Source organism: Zosterops lateralis (genome assembly GCF_965231275.1).
Source record: "Zosterops lateralis genome assembly, chromosome: W".
Classification (NCBI taxonomy): Eukaryota; Metazoa; Chordata; class Aves; order Passeriformes; family Zosteropidae; genus Zosterops; species Zosterops lateralis.
In genome coordinates, this window is record NC_139801.1 from 27,691,446 (window position 1) to 27,714,522 (window position 23,077).

The 23,077-nt window shown below is 49.4% G+C and overlaps 2 long non-coding RNA genes across 2 annotated transcripts; both read right to left on the reverse strand.

Moving 5' to 3' along the window:
- Window positions 1-1,090: 1,090 nt before the first annotated feature.
- LOC310922161 lies at window positions 1,091-15,742 on the reverse strand. Its single transcript, XR_014592319.1, has 6 exons — window positions 15,728-15,742; window positions 12,480-12,591; window positions 7,308-8,397; window positions 3,390-3,980; window positions 2,041-2,144; window positions 1,091-1,232 (listed from the first exon to the last, which is right to left on the reverse strand). It is a non-coding gene; the product is annotated as an uncharacterized lncRNA (long non-coding RNA).
- Window positions 15,743-16,037: 295 nt separating this feature from the next.
- LOC310922162 lies at window positions 16,038-18,350 on the reverse strand. Its single transcript, XR_014592320.1, has 3 exons — window positions 18,336-18,350; window positions 16,988-17,091; window positions 16,038-16,179 (listed from the first exon to the last, which is right to left on the reverse strand). It is a non-coding gene; the product is annotated as an uncharacterized lncRNA (long non-coding RNA).
- Between the last annotated feature and the right edge of the window lie 4,727 nt (window positions 18,351-23,077).

Here is a 23,077-nt window from a genome sequence, read left to right on the forward strand (position 1 = left end):
ACCGGATCGCTTGGGTCTAACAAAGAAATGAAGATGCCTTTTAATGGATGCCTCACAGGCCTCAGTAACAAAGGGTTCAATGGCAATGAGGGACTACCCAGCTTTCCATTGCCGATTTTCATTTTTTAATAGCTGTTAAAGCAAGATGAAATTTGCAGTATCCGTGCAATGAAGTTTTCACTTGGATCTGGCTTGGGATTGAGGAAACTTTCCTGATAGCTCTGTTTACAGTTGGAGCTAGAAGGATGTTGATAACAAATCAATGTATCGACTACTACAGACAACTGCTTGCACAGAGCGGAGGCTGCTGCTCCAACCTCTTGCCAACCATCCAGTTACCTGGGGGTGGGAAAGAGGTTGGGAAGGCACGGAGCCATAACAGTGGACCCAAATTGACAAAAGACAGAGCACTGTGCTATGGAAACATAACATCTGCCAGTAGGACCCATTGTATTCTCCTACCACATCCCCCCACACCAGAAAAGATATTAATGGGGCCTTATATCACAGCCACTCATAAAGCGCCACAACAGGAGGTGGATGCTTACAATACATTGTATGGAGCAACAACCACCCTTGGAAAGCATGCATGTAGCCTCCTCGCACACAGTATCTTCTACAGTTTTAGCAGCAGCCTACACAGACTTTCTGTACCTTGGCATGCCACTGCCAAAGAGCTAAGACTTTGCTTCCTACAAGACGTGAGAGACTGCTAAACGCTTCCAGCTTCACGCTTCAAATGAACAGGCAAATCATCATCTATATCTGAAATGCTGTTACCTGGCTGAAACATTCCACATGCACGTGCAGTCGGTGCAGTCGCGGGAGACACCGTTTGAATTTGCAGAACTACTTCCCCTCAGTAAGACGCGCAAGACGGAGATGATATCCCCATGACAAATCTTTATTGTGCAACTGCTGCTCAAGGCTTTTATTACCTTCCACAGACACACGGCAAAAAAAAAAAAAAAAATTACACATCAAAAGCTGCTAGACTGATGGGCAACAGATGAAATCCATTCAGTGGCGATTTGTACACGTGCAGCAGCTCTTGCGGTGCCAAAATCTTAGCCAGGCGGCCAGTCCGACTGACGGCCACCCAGAACGGGTAGATGTATGCGATAGACAGACTGCCCACCCTCGGGCCCTTCATCCACAACCATCCGGAATCCATTGGTCAGGCCCAGGTGAGCAACACACATCTCGCCAACAATCATTACATGCCCAAGAAGCTGGAGAAGGAAGTACAAACCCATAAATAAGTAAAATAAAATGAATAAAGGAACACATAAAGACGGGAGAGGGCAGGAAAGGAAGGAACGAGAGCAGAGAACCACCCAGAGAATGCAGCTAGCCAATTCCTAGCAGTTCAACCACTGCATATCAAATTAATGTCCGTCCAACCTCCGGCAACTAAAGCTTTCCAAGCAAAGCTACAAAGACCAATTATGCACGCTATAGGGGCAAAAGAGAGCTAGGCAATTTTTCCAAAGCTAGACAGCAAAGGACTACAAAACAGCCACAGAAGCTGACACTGTCTCCGGGTTAAAGCCCCCATTGTGTCTTCAGGCAACATAACCAATCCTGCTGGAAAATAAACTTGAGGCCGCCTTTTGCATGGGTTTACAAAGTCTTTGAACATGGCTTTCATAGCTTAAAGCAAAACATCCAGCACCTCTCAACCAGCTTTGCCCTTCCTTGCCCCTGACCTGCCAAAAACCCCAAGCCCTCCTCTCCATGTTAGGAGTACTACTACTCTGACTCTAAACCACAACGATAGGCACCTGACTGCACTCCAAAACTACACTGCATTTTGCACCAGAAGTACATACCCAAGGACCAGCACTGCTTTATAGCACTGCTTTTAGTCAAAAAGCTCAACTCCATTACAAGCTAGAGGCAAGAGATGATAGCGCCAGAAAACCCAAAGTAGCCTACTGTGCCCTATCAAGGGGGAAAGGGGGGATGGGAAAGAGTCTAGTAAATGAGGCACTACCTACAGGTACAGTTTAGCATAAAGAAAACTCCCACAGTACTTACAGATTCACCAGAATCTCCTGCTTCAGACAACTCAATAATTGGCTCCTTAGGCATGACTAGGAAAAGTGCCCGTCTAGGGGCGAACGATCATGGAATGCACGGCACTGGAGGAAGAGCAAACAGTTAAAACATAACCGGCTTCAGAGAAAGGTAATAGCTTATGCAAACCCATCTGCCCCACTGAACTCCTACAGAAGCAGATTACCAGATACCCCAAACACAAGCCAGAACATTGATTATTATGCTTTCTATACCCAAAATACAGTATATTTACAGAGCCCCCTCCAGAAGTGGGATTCGTCATGCAAGACCATGGGGGAAGGAGACAGGCCACTACTTGCAATTAACAACCTCCAGCATGTTTTAGTTCGGGCTGATTCTTTCCTAAGCAGTTTTTCTATTGGATGTGGTCCACGCAGAGACTGGAGACAAATGGCTTAACCGAATCGGCAAAGAGTTCAGTGAAGTGGAAGAGCAGCGGCCATTCATTTCCCACAGGACAGGGGGCTCAAGTATCAAACACACGCATAATGACAGGAAGCCTGCGAGTGCATAGGACGAGTCTGTCTTCCATACTGCATGCAAACCCTACCTTCAAAAGCAGAAGGAATCCCTAACTGATAACTTTCAGCATTTTAATAACTAAATCATATGGGATACTACCTTAAAGTTAACATTGCATAGGCAACGACTGCATTGTTTTTCCCCCGGTCTAAGCAGCTCACTCTAGTTTCCAGTGCCAACACCCGTGACACTTGCAAGCATGCTGTTATCACGGTCTTACTTCCCCAGAGAAACGAGTTCTGGAAAGCTAATGCAGCCGGCAGCATGATCACTTTGTAAACTTCTTTTTTTTTCCTTAATTTTTTTTTTTTTTTTTTAATCCTAGAAAAAGACGTAATTCCTCGCCCTCATAATCCAGTCTGGGGGTTCAAAACCAAAGTCTAGTACAGATAAGCTGCGAAACTTCATCGATGCTGTTAGGAGACAGACTGAGACCAAGTTACCGTCGGAGGCCCTTCTCTAGGCGCGCACAGGACACGCTGGGGGTGGGATGCGAGGCGAGCCCGGACAACACCAGCAACCCAGTACGCCCGCGGCAGCCGGAGGGGTGGGGGCGGGGCACGGAACAAACTATCGGGATGGTGCAGCAGAGAGCGCCACAACCCAGAAGAAGCCCGGTCCGTCCCGCGTCCCTGCACCCACCCACCCGCAGCAGCAGCGCCGCCGCACGCCCTACCGCGCGCCCGGGTGCCCCGCACCGGGTGTCCTCGGCTCAGATGCCCGCAAGCGCGCGAGGAGGGGGAGGAAGGGAAGAGGAACCGCGCACAGAGCAAAGCCGCGGCTACCTCCCAGTCCTCGTCGCTGACGATACCAGAGAAACGCCTTGCCGATGAACTTTCCGAAGATAGTAGTGGCGCCACCAGGGCGAGAGGCCAGCACACCGATACTCGCGTCAGCCAAGGACAACGCCCGTGTCCGCCCCGCCACTTCCTCCACTAAGCCGGGCCCTCCGCGGCGCCCATTGGGCCGACGGATCGTCGCCCGCGTCTCGATTTGCTGTCTCGCCTGTCTTTTTCGCTTTTCCCCGCCCCCTTGGCGGGTCGGCCCTCGTCGACCTGGTGCCCGCGGGGCGCGGATGGATCTGCTCCGTGTAGTGCTGCGACCCTGAGGGCGGGCTATGAGGTCGCAGAAGAGGCTGTAGTAGCTACAAGTACTACCTCTTGTTATTTGTTACCGCATCAAGTCCACCCCAAAGGTGCCTGTGCCTTTTTGGTGCTGCTCCCTCCACTCAATTGACTGCTTTGAGCAGGGCAGGGCAGGGCAGGGCAGGCCTGGCCTTAACTTCTCAGGACATCTTGAAAAACCGGCAGAAGTTGCTCCACACTGTTTGCTGAAAGCCCCACTTCCATTGCAGTCGTTTCTAAGCTGCACGTCTCCTGGAAGCAAATAAAATACAAAGCGTGCGTTCGGCACTGCTGGCTTGAGGGCTCAAGAGAGTAGGATTTGCGCTAAGCTGGATAGGAGTCTTTTAGAAAAATAGGCAGTGCCCTCAAAGCTGCCCAAGGGTGGTCTGTGGTGCCCTGCAGTCCCGGGGACAGTGAGCACCTTGAATGGTCCACACAACTGTCTTGTAACATATACAAACTCTGCTTTCCTCTACATCAGGCTAAGGATATCCTTGGTCGCCTTTGTGGCAAGGACACATTGTCCTATTTTGCAGAGCTGCTTTCCAGCCGATCGACCTCCAGCACGTACTGGTGCATGGGGTTGTGCCTGCCCAGGTGCAGGACTTGTGTATGCACAGGTTCCTCGGGTGGTCTCAGAACAGATCGTTTCCTTTGGTGGAAAGGACTTTGTTCCCCAAGTCCCTGCCTTGAGGTTCAGAGTCACAAGAGGTTTGGTAACCGTGCCAGTGAAAACAGAGGAAAATGACTCGCCGGGTACCACAGCCTTCTCCATGTTGCTGGCCACTAGACCTCCTGGCTTATTTATCAGCAAGGGAGGAGAGCTGTTACGCATTATTTAGTCTTACTTTCTGACCAACGCAGCTGTGGAAGCCCATCTTATGATTCTTTACATCCCCTGCCAAATTCAGCTCCAGCTTTGCCTTAGCTTTTCTGGTCCCATCCCTACAGACCCGAGCAGCATCTTTAGATTCTTCCAGAATGCGTGTCCCTGCTTCTACTACCTATGCATATCCTCCTTGCGCTTCAGCTCGACCTGAAGAGAAGGCCGTTACTCTGCCATGCTCATCTCCTGCCTTGCTTGCCTGATTTCTTACATTGACCTCATCCTCTTGATCCAGCAGCCTATAGTAGACAGCAACCACGAAATTTGCTTTGTTAACTTGGGTGGGATGATGACTCCAGAGCCGGCCAAGGCCTAAGGCATAATTTCTATGGCCTTCACCATGTTAGCTCAACATTATCTTTATGGATGGAGATCCCCATAGATGATGTCTAGAAAGGACAAGTTGGCCAAAGGAGGAGTTCAGTGGCAGTGAGGATTGTCCTCTTTTGTCTCTGACAAATGGCACAGCATGGAACAAAGCCATATGACCAGAACTTTCAAGGACACCACGGCCAAAAACTGCTACCACATATATGATTATATTGCTCAGTTCTTTGCTTATATCATGCTATACGCAAGGAGGAGAAGATTGGGCTGTATAAAAGGAGGGTAGTAATTTCACCTAGTTATGAGGAATTCCCAAAAGACCTTGGAGACAATTGCTGGGCTGCTCTCTTCTCCCTCCTCCCAAGTGGGGACAACTTCCTGGGAAGCTTCCGCATACGATTGTTATTAGTATTGCATGGGTTAGCACAATGTTATTAGAGTTCTACCACAGCTCGTGCACTTCTCAATGGCAGTTCCAAATCTCTATTTCTGTAACTTCAGAAAAAACACTCTGTTCCTGAATCTGCACTCGCAAAGGTTCTTAGAGAACGCAACCAGACTCGCAGTGCTGAATTGGTTGTAATCGGAAAATAAGCCTAACCCCACCCAGTCCCTCTGACCTCTGAGGACCAGCTGGAACGCAAGGGGCTTTATTTTCTGCCAAATTTCTTACTCTTAACACAACAGCTTGGCCTCTAATTTTCACCCATAAGCTCTCAACCTGTTCATCGCTGTCTTTCAAAGACAGCTCTGTACAGGAAATCCCTCTTATTTTGGTTTACATAGAGGGTCACCTCCGCCTCTCCTTCCTTCTGACCCATTTATAGCCACTGATTGCGGAGCTCCAGTCATTGAGTTGTCCCAGTATATTTTTACTGTAGTGATTACACTGTTAGCTTTCCGGCTGCACAGTGGTTTCCAGCTCCTCTTTCTTATGCATACTGCATGCATTGGTACAGAGGCACTTCCGTTGGGCTGTTAACTGTGTCACATTTTTGGACAAGGATCAAGCCCCAATTTCTTTGCAGCAGTTCTCAAGTATTCCCCTCTCGGTTCCTAACACACCACCAGCCCCTGGCTCTTCTCTGTTGCTCGAAACTCCATTGTCTTTGCCCGCTGAGTCTCGTTTAAAGCCCTCCTTGTAAGTCTAACCAGCTAACTGGCAAAGACGATCTTGCCCCACTTGGTCGCGTGAATCCCATCAGCTCCCGACAGACCTGGCTTCTTAAAGGTAGACCCATGACCATAGAAGCCAAAACCTTGAGTATGGCGCCAGCTACGCATCCCAGCATTCAGCTGTTCGGTCTGTCTCCTCCTTCCTGGACCCCTTCCTCAGACCAGACACCAAAAGAGGAGACCATCACCTGTGCTCCCCATCCTTTTAACATCACTCCTTCAGACATAATAGACCTCTTGGGAGGGTTCTAAGTTGCCTCATCAGACCCTACAGAGAAGAGTAGGAGCAGATGATGAGCTGTAGGGTTCACCAGCCTCAGCAGCCTCTCAGTGACACCATGAATGGGAGCTCCTGGTAGGCAGCAGAGTTCTCTAGAGAAATCGTCTGGGTGGGAAATGGGTGTCTCGGTGTTTCTCAGGAGGAAATCTCCAATTACTAATACCTGGATGTGCTTCTCTGGTCGCACTGGTTCTAACGTGGGCAGGTGGTTAGGTCAGCTTTGCATGGTTGGCTTTGTCCTGGGTCCTGTCCCTTCCTCATGTGCTCTTCAGTCTTCAAACCAGGAGCATCCTGTCTGTTATGTAGGGGCACTTTGGGAGATGGGGGAGTGTTCTTCCTTCTACCCCGAGCACAGAAATGCATCCGGTCTCCTTCATCTCAGGAGTTACTTATGTCAGTCACCCCGAGGTTACATTCTGGCTTACCTTCCTTTTGTGCAGCCTGAAGGCAGGCCGTCGCTCAGCCTGGGGCAGCGTACAATACCTGGCATCGAACTCCCGTCCGTGTACCCGGAGTCCGTGCTTCCTGTCAAACTCCTCTTTTAAAACTTACTTGTCCAAGGAGATCTTTCTGCTGGGCACACTTGCAGCTATGCCATCCACCACCGCCTTTGGGTTCTAAGGGGGACTTCCAGGTACTGGAACTCTTGCCCTGCCCTTTGCTCATTGACCCTGTCCATCGGTCCCGCACAGGGCTGCTGATTATTCTCTCCCTCTCCCTCCTCGCACCCTCACTTTTAGTTTAAAGCCCTCCTAATGAGGCCAGCTATCCTACTGGCAAAAATATCTTTGCCCCGCTTAGTGAGGTGGAGCCCCGCTCTCCCAAGCAGATGCTGATCCAAAAACAGGGTCCCATGCTCATAGAACCCAGAACGCTGTTGCGAGCACCAGCTCCGCAGCCAATTATTTACCCGCATTATCAGTGTCCTTATCCTACCAACACCTGGACGGCATCAAAAGCATCCGTGGTGGGTCGACCTTGCCTGGATGCCAGGTGCCCACAGAGCCGCTCTATCACTCCTCCTTCTCAGCTTGACACAGAGAGAAAATAAGATGGAAAACAGCTCACAGGGTGAGATGAGGCAGTTTACTAAAGGAAAAGAGAAAGGTTTTGCACGAAAAAGCAAACAGGAAAAACAAATATTATATCCCCTGGTTCCCATCAGCAAGCACTGTCCGACCACTTTCCAAGAAGCAGGGCTTCAGCACGCGTAGGGGTTGCTCCGAAAGGCAAACGCTGTAAATAACGAATGTGCTCCCTTCCCCCTCCTTGACTTAGCTTTTATTTCTGAGCTGAAGTCATATGGTATAGAATAGCCCTCTGGCCAGTTTGGGTCACCTGGTCTAGTGGTGTCTCCTCCCAGGATCTTGCCCACCCCCAGCCTTCTGATGGGGGGCAGAATGCTGGAGAGACAGCGCTGATGCTGTGCCAACACTGCCCAGCAGTAGCCAAAACACTGATGTGTTATCAACACCTTTCTAGATACAAATGCAAAGCATGGCACTGACGGCCGCTATGGGGAAAATGAACTCCATCTCAGCCACACCCAGTACAATCTCCACCCCTTACTCCCCACCATTTGCATCATACTCAGACCCCACAGAATTCTATATATCTATATATTTACATACATATATCTGTCTTCTAATTATTCCACTGCATTTATTTGTCATGACTGAAATCCCTTCTTACCAACGCTTACAACGCTTAAACCATCTTTATGCCCAACACACGTATACATTTTCATTAACTACCGTCCCACTTCCTTTTCAAAGACAGATGATAGCTTCCCATTTCGTGGGCTTCCTCCACCCCTCCAGATGTTTAAAAAACAGGCCGCGACTTGGGCTCCATTCCATCAAGATGGGTGCTCGGGACAGAAGCGACACACTCGATCGTTCAGCACCGACACCGGCCCTGCCTGGGCTATCATCGCACTCTCCTCACGCCTCGTAAAATTCGCTCATCTTCGGTTCATGTCACTCCTGATACTTTACTTCCTGCAACATACAATTTACACTCATTATTTTTCCCCCAAGGTTGAATCTCCTTGAGGCACACACCAGGTCTCCCCATCCTTCTGCATTGCCCACCAAGTACACCCAGGTCCTTGAGCAAAGACAATCCCATTTAATGGGTTTGCCTTCTCCCATGGGAGGAGAATTCCACACCGACCTCCTTAGCCACTTCCCTGTGTGTAGTATGGGGACCTTATCTCTTCCCACAGTATGTAGGGGGTTTGTTTGGGCAGGACCAGTGCGGTTAGCAGATCCTCTGGTGTTAACCAGCCAAGTGGCTTCTGCCAAATTTGCATCCCAGTGCTTCCATGCCCGATTGCCTAACCCTCTTGGACATAGTCATCAGCAGTCCATCATACCTCTCAGTCTTTCCAGAGGCCTGTGGGTGATAAGGGATGTGATATATCCACTCAATGCATGTTGCTTTGCCTAAGAGTTTATGGGTCCATTTCATAAATGAGACTCATTGATTCCATCCCTTCTGGAGTACCATGTCACCACAAAATGTGTCTCTCAAGGCCCAAAAAAGATTTTTTAACAATAGCACGGTTTACAGGGTATTTTTCCCGCCAACCAGTAGTTGCCTCTACCACGATGAGTATGCAAGCTCTTGCCTTGCTGTGTTCATGGCAGTGGTCCAATATAGTCAATTTGCCAGGCCTCATCACGATATTTAAAACCCAATTTGGCCATCTATTCCAAGGAGATTTTACTCATGCGGCTCACTTGATTGCAGCACATGTTTCGCATTCATGGGTGACCTGTGTGATAGCCTCCGTGGTCAGGCCGACCCCTCGATCACAAGCTCATCTGTAGGTTGCATCTTTTCCTAGATGTCCTGATGTTTCATGGGCCCATCGGGCTGTAAAGAGTTCACACTTCTGCTCCCAGTCTAAGTCTACCTGAGCTATTTCAATTTTGGCAGCCTTATCTGGCTGTTCATTTTTGTGATGTTCCTCAGGGGCGTGGCTTTTGGACATCTAAGCATCTACGTGACGTTCCTTCAGAGCCGTGTTTCCTATCCGTGCAGTGATGCCCTGCCACAACACAGCAGCCCAGATGGGTTTATCCCTGCACTGCCAATTGGTCTTCTTCCATTGCTGTAGCCACCATCCAGGAGTCAGTATAGAGACACAGTACAAGCCACTTTTCTTCTCCTTCAGTGGCCTCAACAACTCGTTGTGTGGGACTCCACACAGCAGCTTTCCACCTCTGATGGTTCCCAACCACAAGGCAGGATCCATCACAAAAGAGAGCATGGCCTCTTTCATCTTCTGATAACTCATTATGTGGTGGTGCTTCCTTCCTGAGCACGAGTGACCTTCCAAATCAATGCTCCAAAATCTCTGCCTGCTTTCAGGGATTCTCGGGCAATTGGGTTTCCCCAGTCGAGCTCGTTGTGTGATCAGTGCTACCCACTCACTTATTCCATGTAGCACTGCTTGCACGATATGTCGAAGGGATGCTTCCTTTGAACGTCTAGTGTAGCACAGGAAATTGCAGTGCCAAGAGGAGACACCCTTCTTTCCCAACAACTTCTGAGGATGCTCAAACCCCCTCATACGCTGCGAATATTTCTTTTTCAGTTGGAGTGTAGTGGGCCTTCTGGTCCGCAATATTCCCGGCTCCAAAACCCTAATGGTCAACCTCGCGTTTCTCTTGATGTTCTTTGCCAGCAGCTCCAAGTGATACCATGCTACCCAGCTGCAGTGTAGAGTATATTTTGCAGGGCTGGCCCAGTCTGAACAGGCCCAAGAGCTACCGCACAAGCTATTTCCTCTTTGATCTGCCCAAAGGCCTGTTGTTGCTCAAGGCCACATTCAAAATGGTTCTTCTTCTGGGTCACTCGATAGGGGGGCCTCGCAAGCTGACTATAATGTGGAATATGCATTCTCCAAAACGCCAGGCGGCTTACGAAAGCCTGTGTTTCCATCTTCTTAGCTGGCAAAGACATAGTTGCTATCTTGTTAACCACATCCATAGGCACATGACGGCGGCCATCCTGCCTTTTGACGCCCAAGAATTGGATGTCCTGTGCAGGTCCCCTGACCTTGCTTTTCTTTATGGCAAACCCAGCTTTCAGAACATTCTGAACTATTCTTTTTTCCCTTCTCAAACACTTCTTCTGCCTCACTGCCCCACACAATGATGCCACAAACGTATTGTAGATGTTCAGGGGCATCACCCCTCTCCAGTACGCTTTGGATCAGTCCATGAGAGGTGGTAGGGCTGCGTTTCCACCCCCGGGGCAGTCGATTCCAGGTGTATTGGACACCCCGCCACATGAGAGCAAACCGTGGTCTGCACTCTGTTGCCAAAGGAATTGAGAAGAATGCATTGACAAAGCCAAGTGCAGCATACCACCTGGCTGCCTTCGACTCCAGTTCATATTGGAGCTCTAACATGTCCGGTACAGCAGCACTCAGTGGGGGCGTTACTTCATTCAGGCCACGATGGTCTACTGTTCACCTCCACCCTCCGTCAGACTTTTGCACTGGCCACATGGGACTACTAAAAGGTGAGTGAGTCTTGCTGATCGCTCCTTGGCTCTCCTTATCCACTTTTTCTTTGTCACTTCTGGGGGCAATTACTGTAGTTGTTTTTGTTTGGGTCCCTATCTCAGCCATAGCATCCTCAAATGCAGTTTGGGTCCCTGCCTCAGCCACACTCCTCTGAGAGCACTGAACTGTGGCTCAAGAGGCCCCCGTACAGGGCGAGAAGCTGCTGGGTTTCATCCGGTTAGGCAAGGCACCCTTCTGTCAGGTGACGCCTCAGTTTGCCAGGGTGCATTACCTGTTTAGGTGTAGAGTCCCAGGCAACGGGAGGTGATAACCACTCTAGGAACCTGCCCAAATCCTTCCACACGCACTGCCATCCAGCGACCAGCCGCTTCAGGGCACATTTCGGTATCTCCTCACCTACAGTTTGTTTTGTCTTACACCAGGATGACACCAGATTCCACAAACCCCATAGTGTGCCAACAGTATTAGTTATTAGTATTAATAGCATTCAACAGCTTCACATAAGGATGAACGAGGAATGCGGCCGCCTGCATTCTAAAACAATCTACATCAATCCCAGATAGGGAGAGGGATTCCCTCATTGTCCCCAGAAAATAGCTCCCCCAGCACAACAAAGACATCAATGTCACAGCAAAGCACAGAGCCACTGTTTGTATTAACATGTTCTCAAACTCAACAAAACAAAGAGATAAGCAGCGCACCTGACAAACTCCATGTCCCGCACAAGAGCTTGCTACTCAGTAACTAATATTACTATACCATGCAAGATATATAACTGCCATTGTCTCGGCCCACATTAGGAACCGAAAAGGACTGGTGTGGGTTTATCTCGGCTAGATGCCAGGTGTTCACCAAACAACTCTATCTCTCTCCCTTCCCAGCTGGACAGGAGAGATGAAAAACAACTTGCAGATTGAGATAAGGCAGTTTACTAAAGCAAAAGTGAAAGTTTGTGCATGAACAAGGAGAGGGAAAAAACCCAAATTTATTGTCTAGTTTCGATCAGCGAGCACTGTCTAGCCACTTCCCGGGAAGCAGGACTTCCGCACACGTAGCAGTTTCTCCGGAAGGCAAACACTGTAAATAAGAAATGCCCCCCTTTCCTCCTCCTTTACTTTGCTTTTATTTCTGAGCTGACGTCACATGGTATGGAATATCCCTCTGGCCAGTTTGGGTCAGCTGTCCTGGTTGTGTCTCCTCCTAGGATCTTGCCCCACCCCCAGCCTGCTGATGCTGGGGCAGAATGTTGGAGAGACGGCACTGATGCTGTGCCAACACTGCTCAGCAGTAGCCAAAATGCTGGTGTGTTATCAACACCTTTCTAGCTACCAATGCAAAGCACGGTGTGGGAAAATGACTGGGGACCCTGTGGACCGGTAACTGGGGATTCAATTAGAGGAAACTTAGGAGTTATATTAACATCCTTACAGGAGTTAAAACAGTACGGGAATTATAGGGTAAATCACAGTTGCGGCTCCCTGGATGGAATGCAGTTGGCATGACTTGAAACCTATTCCGCGATGATTCCCCATACACACGCACCTGCTAAGGGGGATGGAATGGAGGGTGGAGCGGAGCGAAGGCCAGGCTCTGCAGAAATCCTTGCAGGGAAGGGAACGCAATGGTACTTTGCAGCTGATAAACCGCATGCCACCTGTCAACCAGGGGAGATAGGGGAAGATGTCTTACTGCTGAGCCAGCAACTGTGGTGAAATCTCTCTCCTTAGATGAACTCGCTTCATTAAAGCCCAATAAATAATATTAACGCACACCTCCATCCCAAAGTTACCCACCTCCAAAGTGCGACCACCCCTCACTGGGCATGCGCTCTATATTCCTTTTGACTGTATCTTTAAAAGCAAAGCAAGAGAATTTTACACCAATCAGTAACAAAAGTATGTATGACTAGAGTCACTCGAGCTCCACCTAAACACACAGAAACAGTATAAAAATAAGTCGAGAATGGGGAAAAGTTAGGGAAGAATCCATGGTAGCTGCTGGGATCAGTTGATGGGCTGAACCTGTCTTCTCCCCCATAGAGATGCCTATTGGATAGGAATCATACTCTATGCATGCTGAACATTTTATTGGGGATTAGAGCTTGTCTGTATATTCCTTCAAATATATTTTTTGCAGTCAGACACTATCACCAACAATCTTAGAACACTAACCTGTCACTATTTATATTAATAAAGAGTGTTATTCCATAAACTGCCAGTGTGAATCCTTGGCGGACGCTACCAGTCGCCAGCAGCAGGTAACACAATGGGTAAAGGGGAAGACCTGCTGAGGGGTCTCCCTTGCACTGTTGGTGCGTTTCCCTAAGTCAAGAGAACCACCCTCTGATCCAGTAGGACTGCTCAGTGAAAGATCCCCCCCAATGGGATGCTGACGGACCGGTCGGGCGCAATGGTCTCAACTTTCCTGAAACGCAGACAAATTAAACACTAAAGACTGAGTAAATCTCCCCACACGAAGGGTCGAGGAAGCCTCCCTTTTTCTCGTGACACACGGCACTGTGAGAGCTGCTATGGGGAAATAAACTCCATCTTAGCAACACCCAAACCAGCATCACTGGGGCCTGATTCTCAGCTGTCCTCTGCTGCTGAAATTGCAGTTATAGAAGACGGATTGGTACCTGCCCTACGCTCAAATCAACATTCAGCCTCTAATTAATTTTCCTGCTCCTAAAATCTCTAAACCACCAGTCACCTTCTACGTGGAAGAATATGCCTTTTAGGCTTTATGATGTCAGACCTCGGCTGGCTGCCAGGGGCCCAACCAGCTGCTCTCTCACCACCCCTCCTCAAGAGGACAGGAGGAGAAAATAAGATGAAAAAGTTCCTTCAGGACACAGCCACCTGCCAGATCTGAGGGCAGCAGGGAAATACCTGCCCCAGACAGCGCTTTACACCCTTTCTTAAATATGCTTACACAGGGGTGCCACCAGCTTTGCTGAGTTGCTCAGCTTTGCCTCTCAGGGAGTCTGGTGCCTAGCTGGTGAAAACTAGCTGTGTCTAGCGCAGAGCAGACCCTGGCCTCTTCTCACAGAGGCCATGCCTGCAGGCAACACTCTGTGTCCAGTTCTGGTCCCCAGAAGTCAATAAAAAGAGGCGGACAGACTGGAGAGGGTCCCAAGGAGGGCCATGAAGATGCTCAAAGGGCTGGAGAACCTGCTTTTGCTGATACCTTTTCCGGTGATACTTTAAGCGACCTAAAACACCAATTGGCATAGTCGGAGGGATGGCAAGAGATATCACTGAATACTTACAGAAGCAGGGAATAAGCCTAAGTCCTAAATACTCGGACAAATGGGCTCAGCATGATCCAAAAGCTGTGGAGGAACATCTAAAAGCAGCTAGGGGCTGCATGAAGGCTAGCAACGACAAAGGAATTAGTTGCAAAATGTTAGGCACCTGCCTAGGCTCAGGGGGAACCTCCTCACAGTATTCTAGTACTTCAAGGGAGCCACATGGAGAAGACAAGGGACAACGGGCACAAGTTGCACCAGTCCCCATTGCTGGAGGTTTTCAAGATGCAATTGGACAGGGCACTAAATAATCTCATCTAGGCTCCCTTTCCCACAGAAGGCTGCACCAGATGATCTTTCAAAGTCCCTTCACACCTGGGCTGGTCTAGGATCCTACAATTCTCCAGTGGATCTGGGTTTCATAACCCTTGGCTCTCTTCGGTTTGGAGCTAAGTATCCACACAACCTTGCCTGCGAGGCGAGACATAAAATTCCACCAGGTGACAGAGACTTCTAAAACCTATGGCAATCACCCAGCATGCTGGTTTAAATGTAAACCGGCAGGAGAAAAATAATCCCACACATCTGCCTCAAGAGAGATTACAGGTCGGAGTTACAATTTACTAAACAATGATACAGAGAGAACTGGTTTTAACCCACAAAGTCAAGAGCATAAACTGGCACCCTGCTGGTCAGAGTGATGGCCACAGTCCTGTTGAAGTAATGGTCGCAGTCCTGTTGATGTTTTGGTCCTCCTTTGGATCTGTCAAGTGGTGGTGCCCAAAGTCCCCAAACCCAAAGATTATATATATGCTCAGGTTCAGGTGGGAATGCTCAGTACCTCCCCCAGGACAGGGAGTTTCACAGTGGAGGAATGCAATACTGTGAGTCATGGGATATTTTGGGAGTCTCTGATGGTCTGAGTCACTGCAGCTGCCCATTCTGCTAGTGCCATTGAGTCCATTATGGCCCATTAGCAGAGATGACCCCTCAGGCTGGGTGGGAATGAGCTGGTGCTTCCCCACAGGGGAGTTATCATGGCTGAGTCATTTGGGTGAAGAAAAAGAAAAACACTACCCTGCCTGGGAAGGGTTGCCTCTTCTCCCTTTTCTCATTTAATAGCCATTTTGTAGCCTGAGGTGTTGGGTGTACAGTAGGCAGCTACTGCAAGTAGATCCATTGTTGGCAGTTCATCAGGAATGACATAGAGGGTGGTACAATACAGTTTGCTTACATGCACATAGTGCTAAACTGGCACCCTACTCCTGTAACCAGGACACCCAGGTCCAACAGGAGGTCGATGCTTCCAACACAGTGCACCATGATGAATCCACCCTTGGAAAGCATGCATGTAGCCTCCTCGCACACAGTATCTTCTACAGTTTTAGCAGCAGCCCACACAGACTTTCTGTACCTTGGCATGCCACTGCCAAAGAGCTAAGACTTTGCTTCCTACAAGACGTGAGAGACTGCTAAACGCTTCCAGCTTCAGGCTTCAAATGAACAGGCAAATCACCATCTATCTCTGAAATGCTGTTACCTGGCTGAAACATTCCACATGCACGTGCAGTTGGTGCAGTCGCGGGAGACACCGTTTGAATTTGCAGAACTACTTCCCCTCAGTAAGACGCGCAAGACGGAGATGATATCCCCATGACAAATCTTTATTGTGCAACTGCTGCTCAAGGCTTTTATTACCTTCCACAGACACACGGGAAAAAAAAAAAAAAAAATTACACATCAAAAGCTGCTAGACTGATGGGCAACAGATGAAATCCATTCAGTGGCGATTTGTACACGTGCAGCAGCTCTTGCGGTGCCAAAATCTTAGCCAGGCGGCCAGTCCGACTGACGGCCACCCAGAACGGGTAGATGTATGCAATAGACAGACTGCCCACCCTCGGGCCCTTCATCCACAACCATCCGGAATCCATTGGTCAGGCCCAGGTGAGCAACACACATCTCGCCAACAATCATTACATGCCCAAGAAGCTGGAGAAGGAAGTACAAACCCATAAATAAGTAAAATAAAATGAATAAAGGAACACATAAAGACGGGAGAGGGCAGGAAAGGAAGGAACGAGAGCAGAGAACCACCCAGAGAATGCAGCTAGCCAATTCCTAGCAGTTCAACCACTGCATATCAAATTAATGTCCGTCCAACCTCCGGCAACTAAAGCTTTCCAAGCAAAGCTACAAAGACCAATTATGCACGCTATAGGGGCAAAAGAGAGCTAGGCAATTTTTCCAAAGCTAGACAGCAAAGGACTACAAAACAGCCACAGAAGCTGACACTGTCTCCGGGTTAAAGCCCTCATTGTGTCTTCAGGCAACATAACCAATCCTGCTGGAAAATAAACTTGAGGCCGCCTTTTGCATGGGTTTACAAAGTCTTTGAACGTGGCTTTCATAGCTTAAAGCAAAACATCCAGCACCTCTCAACCAGCTTTGCCCTTCCTTGCCCCTGACCTGCCAAAAACCCCAAGCCCTCCTCTCCATGTTAGGAGTACTACTACTCTGACTCTAAACCACAACGATAGGCACCTGACTGCACTCCAAAACTACACTGCATTTTGCACCAGAAGTACATACCCAGGGACCAGCACTGCTTTATAGCACTGCTTTTAGTCAAAAAGCTCAACTCCATTACAAGCTAGAGGCAAGAGATGATAGCGCCAGAAAACCCAAAGTAGCCTACTGTGCCCTATCAAGGGGGAAAGGGGGGATGGGAAAGAGTCTAGTAAATGAGGCACTACCTACAGGTACAGTTTAGCATAAAGAAAACTCCCACAGTACTTACAGATTCACCAGAATCTCCTGCTTCAGACAACTCAATAATTGGCTCCTTAGGCATGACTAGGAAAAGTGCCCGTCTAGGGGCGAACGATCATGGAATGCACGGCACTGGAGGAAGAGCAAACAGTTAAAACATAACCGGCTTCAGAGAAAGGTAATAGCTTATGCAAACCCATCTGCCCCACTGAACTCCTACAGAAGCAGATTACCAGATACCCCAAACACAAGCCAGAACATTGATTATTATGCTTTCTATACCCAAAATACAGTATATTTACAGAGCCCCCTCCAGAAGTGGGATTCGTCATGCAAGACCATGGGGGAAGGAGACAGGCCACTACTTGCAATTAACAACCTCCAGCATGTTTTAGTTCGGGCTGATTCTTTCCTAAGCAGTTTTTCTATTGGATGTGGTCCACGCAGAGACTGGAGACAAATGGCTTAACCGAATCGGCAAAGAGTTCAGTGAAGTGGAAGAGCAGCGGCCATTCATTTCCAACAGGACAGGGGGCTCAAGTATCAAACACACGCATAATGACAGGAAGCCTGCGAGTGCATAGGACGAGTCTGTCTTCCATACTGCATGCAAACCCTACCTTCAAAAGCAGAAGGAATCCCTAACTGATAACTTTCAGCATTTTAATAACTAAATCATATGGGATACTACCTTAAAGTTAACATTGCATAGGCAACGACTGCATTGTTTTTCCCCCGGTCTAAGCAGCTCACTCTAGTTTCCAGTGCCAACACCCGTGACACTTGCAAGCATGCTGTTATCACGGTCTTACTTCCCCAGAGAAACGAGTTCTGGAAAGCTAATGCAGCCTGCAGCATGATCACTTTGTAAACTTCTTTTTTTTTCCTTAATTTTTTTTTTTTTTTTTAATCCTAGAAAAAGACGTAATTCCTCGCCCTCATAATCCAGTCTGGGGGTTCAAAACCAAAGTCTAGTACAGATAAGCTGCGAAACTTCATCGATGCTGTTAGGAGACAGACTGAGACCAAGTTACCGTCGGAGGCCCTTCTCTAGGCGCGCACAGGACACGCTGGGGTTGGGATGCGAGGCGAGCCCGGACAACACCAGCAACCCAGTACGCCCGCGGCAGCCGGAGGGGTGGGGGCGGGGCACGGAACAAACTATCGGGATGGTGCAGCAGAGAGCGCCACAACCCAGAAGAAGCCCGGTCCGTCCCGCGTCCCTGCACCCACCCACCCGCAGCAGCAGCGCCGCCGCACGCCCTACCGCGCGCCCGGGTGCCCCGCACCGGGTGTCCTCGGCTCAGATGCCCGCAAGCGCGCGAGGAGGGGGAGGAAGGGAAGAGGAACCGCGCACAGAGCAAAGCCGCGGCTACCTCCCAGTCCTCGTCGCTGACGATACCAGAGAAACGCCTTGCCGATGAACTTTCCGAAGATAGTAGTGGCGCCACCAGGGCGAGAGGCCAGCACACCGATACTCGCGTCAGCCAAGGACAACGCCCGTGTCCGCCCCGCCACTTCCTCCACTAAGCCGGGCCCTCCGCGGCGCCCATTGGGCCGACGGATCGTCGCCCGCGTCTCGATTTGCTGTCTCGCCTGTCTTTTTCGCTTTTCCCCGCCCCCTTGGCGGGTCGGCCCTCGTCGACCTGGTGCCCGCGGGGCGCGGATGGATCTGCTCCGTGTAGTGCTGCGACCCTGAGGGCGGGCTACGAGGTCGCAGAAGAGGCTGTAGTAGCTACAAGTACTACCTCTTGTTATTTGTTACCGCATCAAGTCCACCCCAAAGGTGCCTGTGCCTTTTTGGTGCTGCTCCCTCCACTCAATTGACTGCTTTGAGCAGGGCAGGGCAGGGCAGGGCAGGGCAGGCCTGGCCTTAACTTCTCAGGACATCTTGAAAAACCGGCAGAAGTTGCTCCACACTGTTTGCTGAAAGCCCCACTTCCATTGCAGTCGTTTCTAAGCTGCACGTCTCCTGGAAGCAAATAAAATACAAAGCGTGTGTTCGGCACTGCTGGCTTGAGGGCTCAAGAGAGTAGGATTTGCGCTAAGCTGGATAGGAGTCTTTTAGAAAAATAGGCAGTGCCCTCAAAGCTGCCCAAGGGTGGTCTGTGGTGCCCTGCAGTCCCGGGGACAGTGAGCACCTTGAATGGTCCACACAACTGTCTTGTAACATATACAAACTCTGCTTTCCTCTACATCAGGCTAAGGATATCCTTGGTCGCCTTTGTGGCAAGGACACATTGTCCTATTTTGCAGAGCTGCTTTCCAGCCGATCGACCTCCAGCACGTACTGGTGCATGGGGTTGTGCCTGCCCAGGTGCAGGACTTGTGTATGCACAGGTTCCTCGGGTGGTCTCAGAACAGATCGTTTCCTTTGGTGGAAAGGACTTTGTTCCCCAAGTCCCTGCCTTGAGGTTCAGAGTCACAAGAGGTTTGGTAACCGTGCCAGTGAAAACAGAGGAAAATGACTCGCCGGGTACCACAGCCTTCTCCATGTTGCTGGCCACTAGACCTCCTGGCTTATTTATCAGCAAGGGAGGAGAGCTGTTACGCATTATTTAGTCTTACTTTCTGACCAACGCAGCTGTGGAAGCCCATCTTATGATTCTTTACATCCCCTGCCAAATTCAGCTCCAGCTTTGCCTTAGCTTTTCTGGTCCCATCCCTACAGACCCGAGCAGCATCTTTAGATTCTTCCAGAATGCGTGTCCCTGCTTCTACTACCTATGCATATCCTCCTTGCGCTTCAGCTCGACCTGAAGAGAAGGCCGTTACTCTGCCACGCTCATCTCCTGCCTTGCTTGCCTGATTTCTTACATTGACCTCATCCTCTTGATCCAGCAGCCTATAGTAGACAGCAACCACGAAATTTGCTTTGTTAACTTGGGTGGGATGATGACTCCAGAGCCGGCCAAGGCCTAAGGCATAATTTCTATGGCCTTCACCATGTTAGCTCAACATTATCTTTATGGATGGAGATCCCCATAGATGATGTCTAGAAAGGACAAGTTGGCCAAAGGAGGAGTTCAGTGGCAGTGAGGATTGTCCTCTTTTGTCTCTGACAAATGGCACAGCATGGAACAAAGCCATATGACCAGAACTTTCAAGGACACCACGGCCAAAAACTGCTACCACATATATGATTATATTGCTCAGTTCTTTGCTTATATCATGCTATACGCAAGGAGGAGAAGATTGGGCTGTATAAAAGGAGGGTAGTAATTTCACCTAGTTATGAGGAATTCCCAAAAGACCTTGGAGACAATTGCTGGGCTGCTCTCTTCTCCCTCCTCCCAAGTGGGGACAACTTCCTGGGAAGCTTCCGCATACGATTGTTATTAGTATTGCATGGGTTAGCACAATGTTATTAGAGTTCTACCACAGCTCGTGCACTTCTCAATGGCAGTTCCAAATCTCTATTTCTGTAACTTCAGAAAAACCACTCTGTTCCTGAATCTGCACTCGCAAAGGTTCTTAGAGAACGCAACCCGACTCGCAGTGCTGAATTGGTTGTAATCGGAAAATAAGCCTAACCCCACCCAGTCCCTCTGACCTCTGAGGACCAGCTGGAACGCAAGGGGCTTTATTTTCTGCCAAATTTCTTACTCTTAACACAACAGCTTGGCCTCTAATTTTCACCCATAAGCTCTCAACCTGTTCATCGCTGTCTTTCAAAGACAGCTCTGTACAGGAAATCCCTCTTATTTTGGTTTACATAGAGGGTCACCTCCGCCTCTCCTTCCTTCTGACCCATTTATAGCCACTGATTGCGGAGCTCCAGTCATTGAGTTGTCCCAGTATATTTTTACTGTAGTGATTACACTGTTAGCTTTCCGGCTGCACAGTGGTTTCCAGCTCCTCTTTCTTATGCATACTGCATGCATTGGTACAGAGGCACTTCCGTTGGGCTGTTAACTGTGTCACATTTTTGGACAAGGATCAAGCCCCAATTTCTTTGCAGCAGTTCTCAAGTATTCCCCTCTCGGTTCCTAACACACCACCAGCCCCTGGCTCTTCTCTGTTGCTCGAAACTCCATTGTCTTTGCCCGCTGAGTCTCGTTTAAAGCCCTCCTTGTAAGTCTAACCAGCTAACTGGCAAAGACGATCTTGCCCCACTTGGTCGCGTGAATCCCATCAGCTCCCGACAGACCTGGCTTCTTAAAGGTAGACCCATGACCATAGAAGCCAAAACCTTGAGTATGGCGCCAGCTACGCATCCCAGCATTCAGCTGTTCGGTCTGTCTCCTCCTTCCTGGACCCCTTCCTCAGACCAGACACCAAAAGAGGAGACCATCACCTGTGCTCCCCATCCTTTTAACATCGCTCCTTCAGACATAATAGACCTCTTGGGAGGGTTCTAAGTTGCCTCATCAGACCCTACAGAGAAGAGTAGGAGCAGATGATGAGCTGTAGGGTTCACCAGCCTCGGCAGCCTCTCAGTGACACCATGAATGGGAGCTCCTGGTAGGCAGCAGAGTTCTCTAGAGAAATCGTCTGGGTGGGAAATGGGTGTCTCGGTGTTTCTCAGGAGGAAATCTCCAATTACTAATACCTGGATGTGCTTCTCTGGTCGCACTGGTTCTAACGTGGGCAGGTGGTTAGGTCAGCTTTGCATGGTTGGCTTTGTCCTGGGTCCTGTCCCTTCCTCATGTGCTCTTCAGTCTTCAAACCAGGAGCATCCTGTCTGTTATGTAGGGGCACTTTGGGAGATGGGGGAGTGTTCTTCCTTCTACCCCGAGCACAGAAATGCATCCGGTCTCCTTCATCTCAGGAGTTACTTATGTCAGTCACCCCGAGGTTACATTCTGGCTTACCTTCCTTTTGTGCAGCCTGAAGGCAGGCCGTCGCTCAGCCTGGGGCAGCGTACAATACCTGGCATCGAACTCCCGTCCGTGTACCCGGAGTCCGTGCTTCCTGTCAAACTCCTCTTTTAAAACTTACTTGTCCAAGGAGATCTTTCTGCTGGGCACACTTGCAGCTATGCCATCCACCACCGCCTTTGGGTTCTAAGGGGGACTTCCAGGTACTGGAACTCTTGCCCGGCCCTTTGCTCATTGACCCTGTCCATCGGTCCCGCACAGGGCTGCTGATTATTCTCTCCCTCTCCCTCCTCGCACCCTCACTTTTAGTTTAAAGCCCTCCTAATGAGGCCAGCTATCCTACTGGCAAAAATATCTTTGCCCCGCTTAGTGAGGTGGAGCCCCGCTCTCCCAAGCAGATGCTGATCCAAAAACAGGGTCCCATGCTCATAGAACCCAGAACGCTGTTGCGAGCACCAGCTCCGCAGCCAATTATTTACCCGCATTATCAGTGTCCTTATCCTACCAACACCTGGACGGCATCAAAAGCATCCGTGGTGGGTCGACCTTGCCTGGATGCCAGGTGCCCACAGAGCCGCTCTATCACTCCTCCTTCTCAGCTTGACACAGAGAGAAAATAAGATGGAAAACAGCTCACAGGGTGAGATGAGGCAGTTTACTAAAGGAAAAGAGAAAGGTTTTGCACGAAAAAGCAAACAGGAAAAACAAATATTATATCCCCTGGTTCCCATCAGCAAGCACTGTCCGACCACTTTCCAAGAAGCAGGGCTTCAGCACGCGTAGGGGTTGCTCCGAAAGGCAAACGCTGTAAATAACGAATGTGCTCCCTTCCCCCTCCTTGACTTAGCTTTTATTTCTGAGCTGAAGTCATATGGTATAGAATAGCCCTCTGGCCAGTTTGGGTCACCTGGTCTAGTGGTGTCTCCTCCCAGGATCTTGCCCACCCCCAGCCTTCTGATGGGGGGCAGAATGCTGGAGAGACAGCGCTGATGCTGTGCCAACACTGCCCAGCAGTAGCCAAAACACTGATGTGTTATCAACACCTTTCTAGATACAAATGCAAAGCATGGCACTGACGGCCGCTATGGGGAAAATGAACTCCATCTCAGCCACACCCAGTACAATCTCCACCCCTTACTCCCCACCATTTGCATCATACTCAGACCCCACAGAATTCTATATATCTATATATTTACATACATATATCTGTCTTCTAATTATTCCACTGCATTTATTTGTCATGACTGAAATCCCTTCTTACCAACGCTTACAACGCTTAAACCATCTTTATGCCCAAC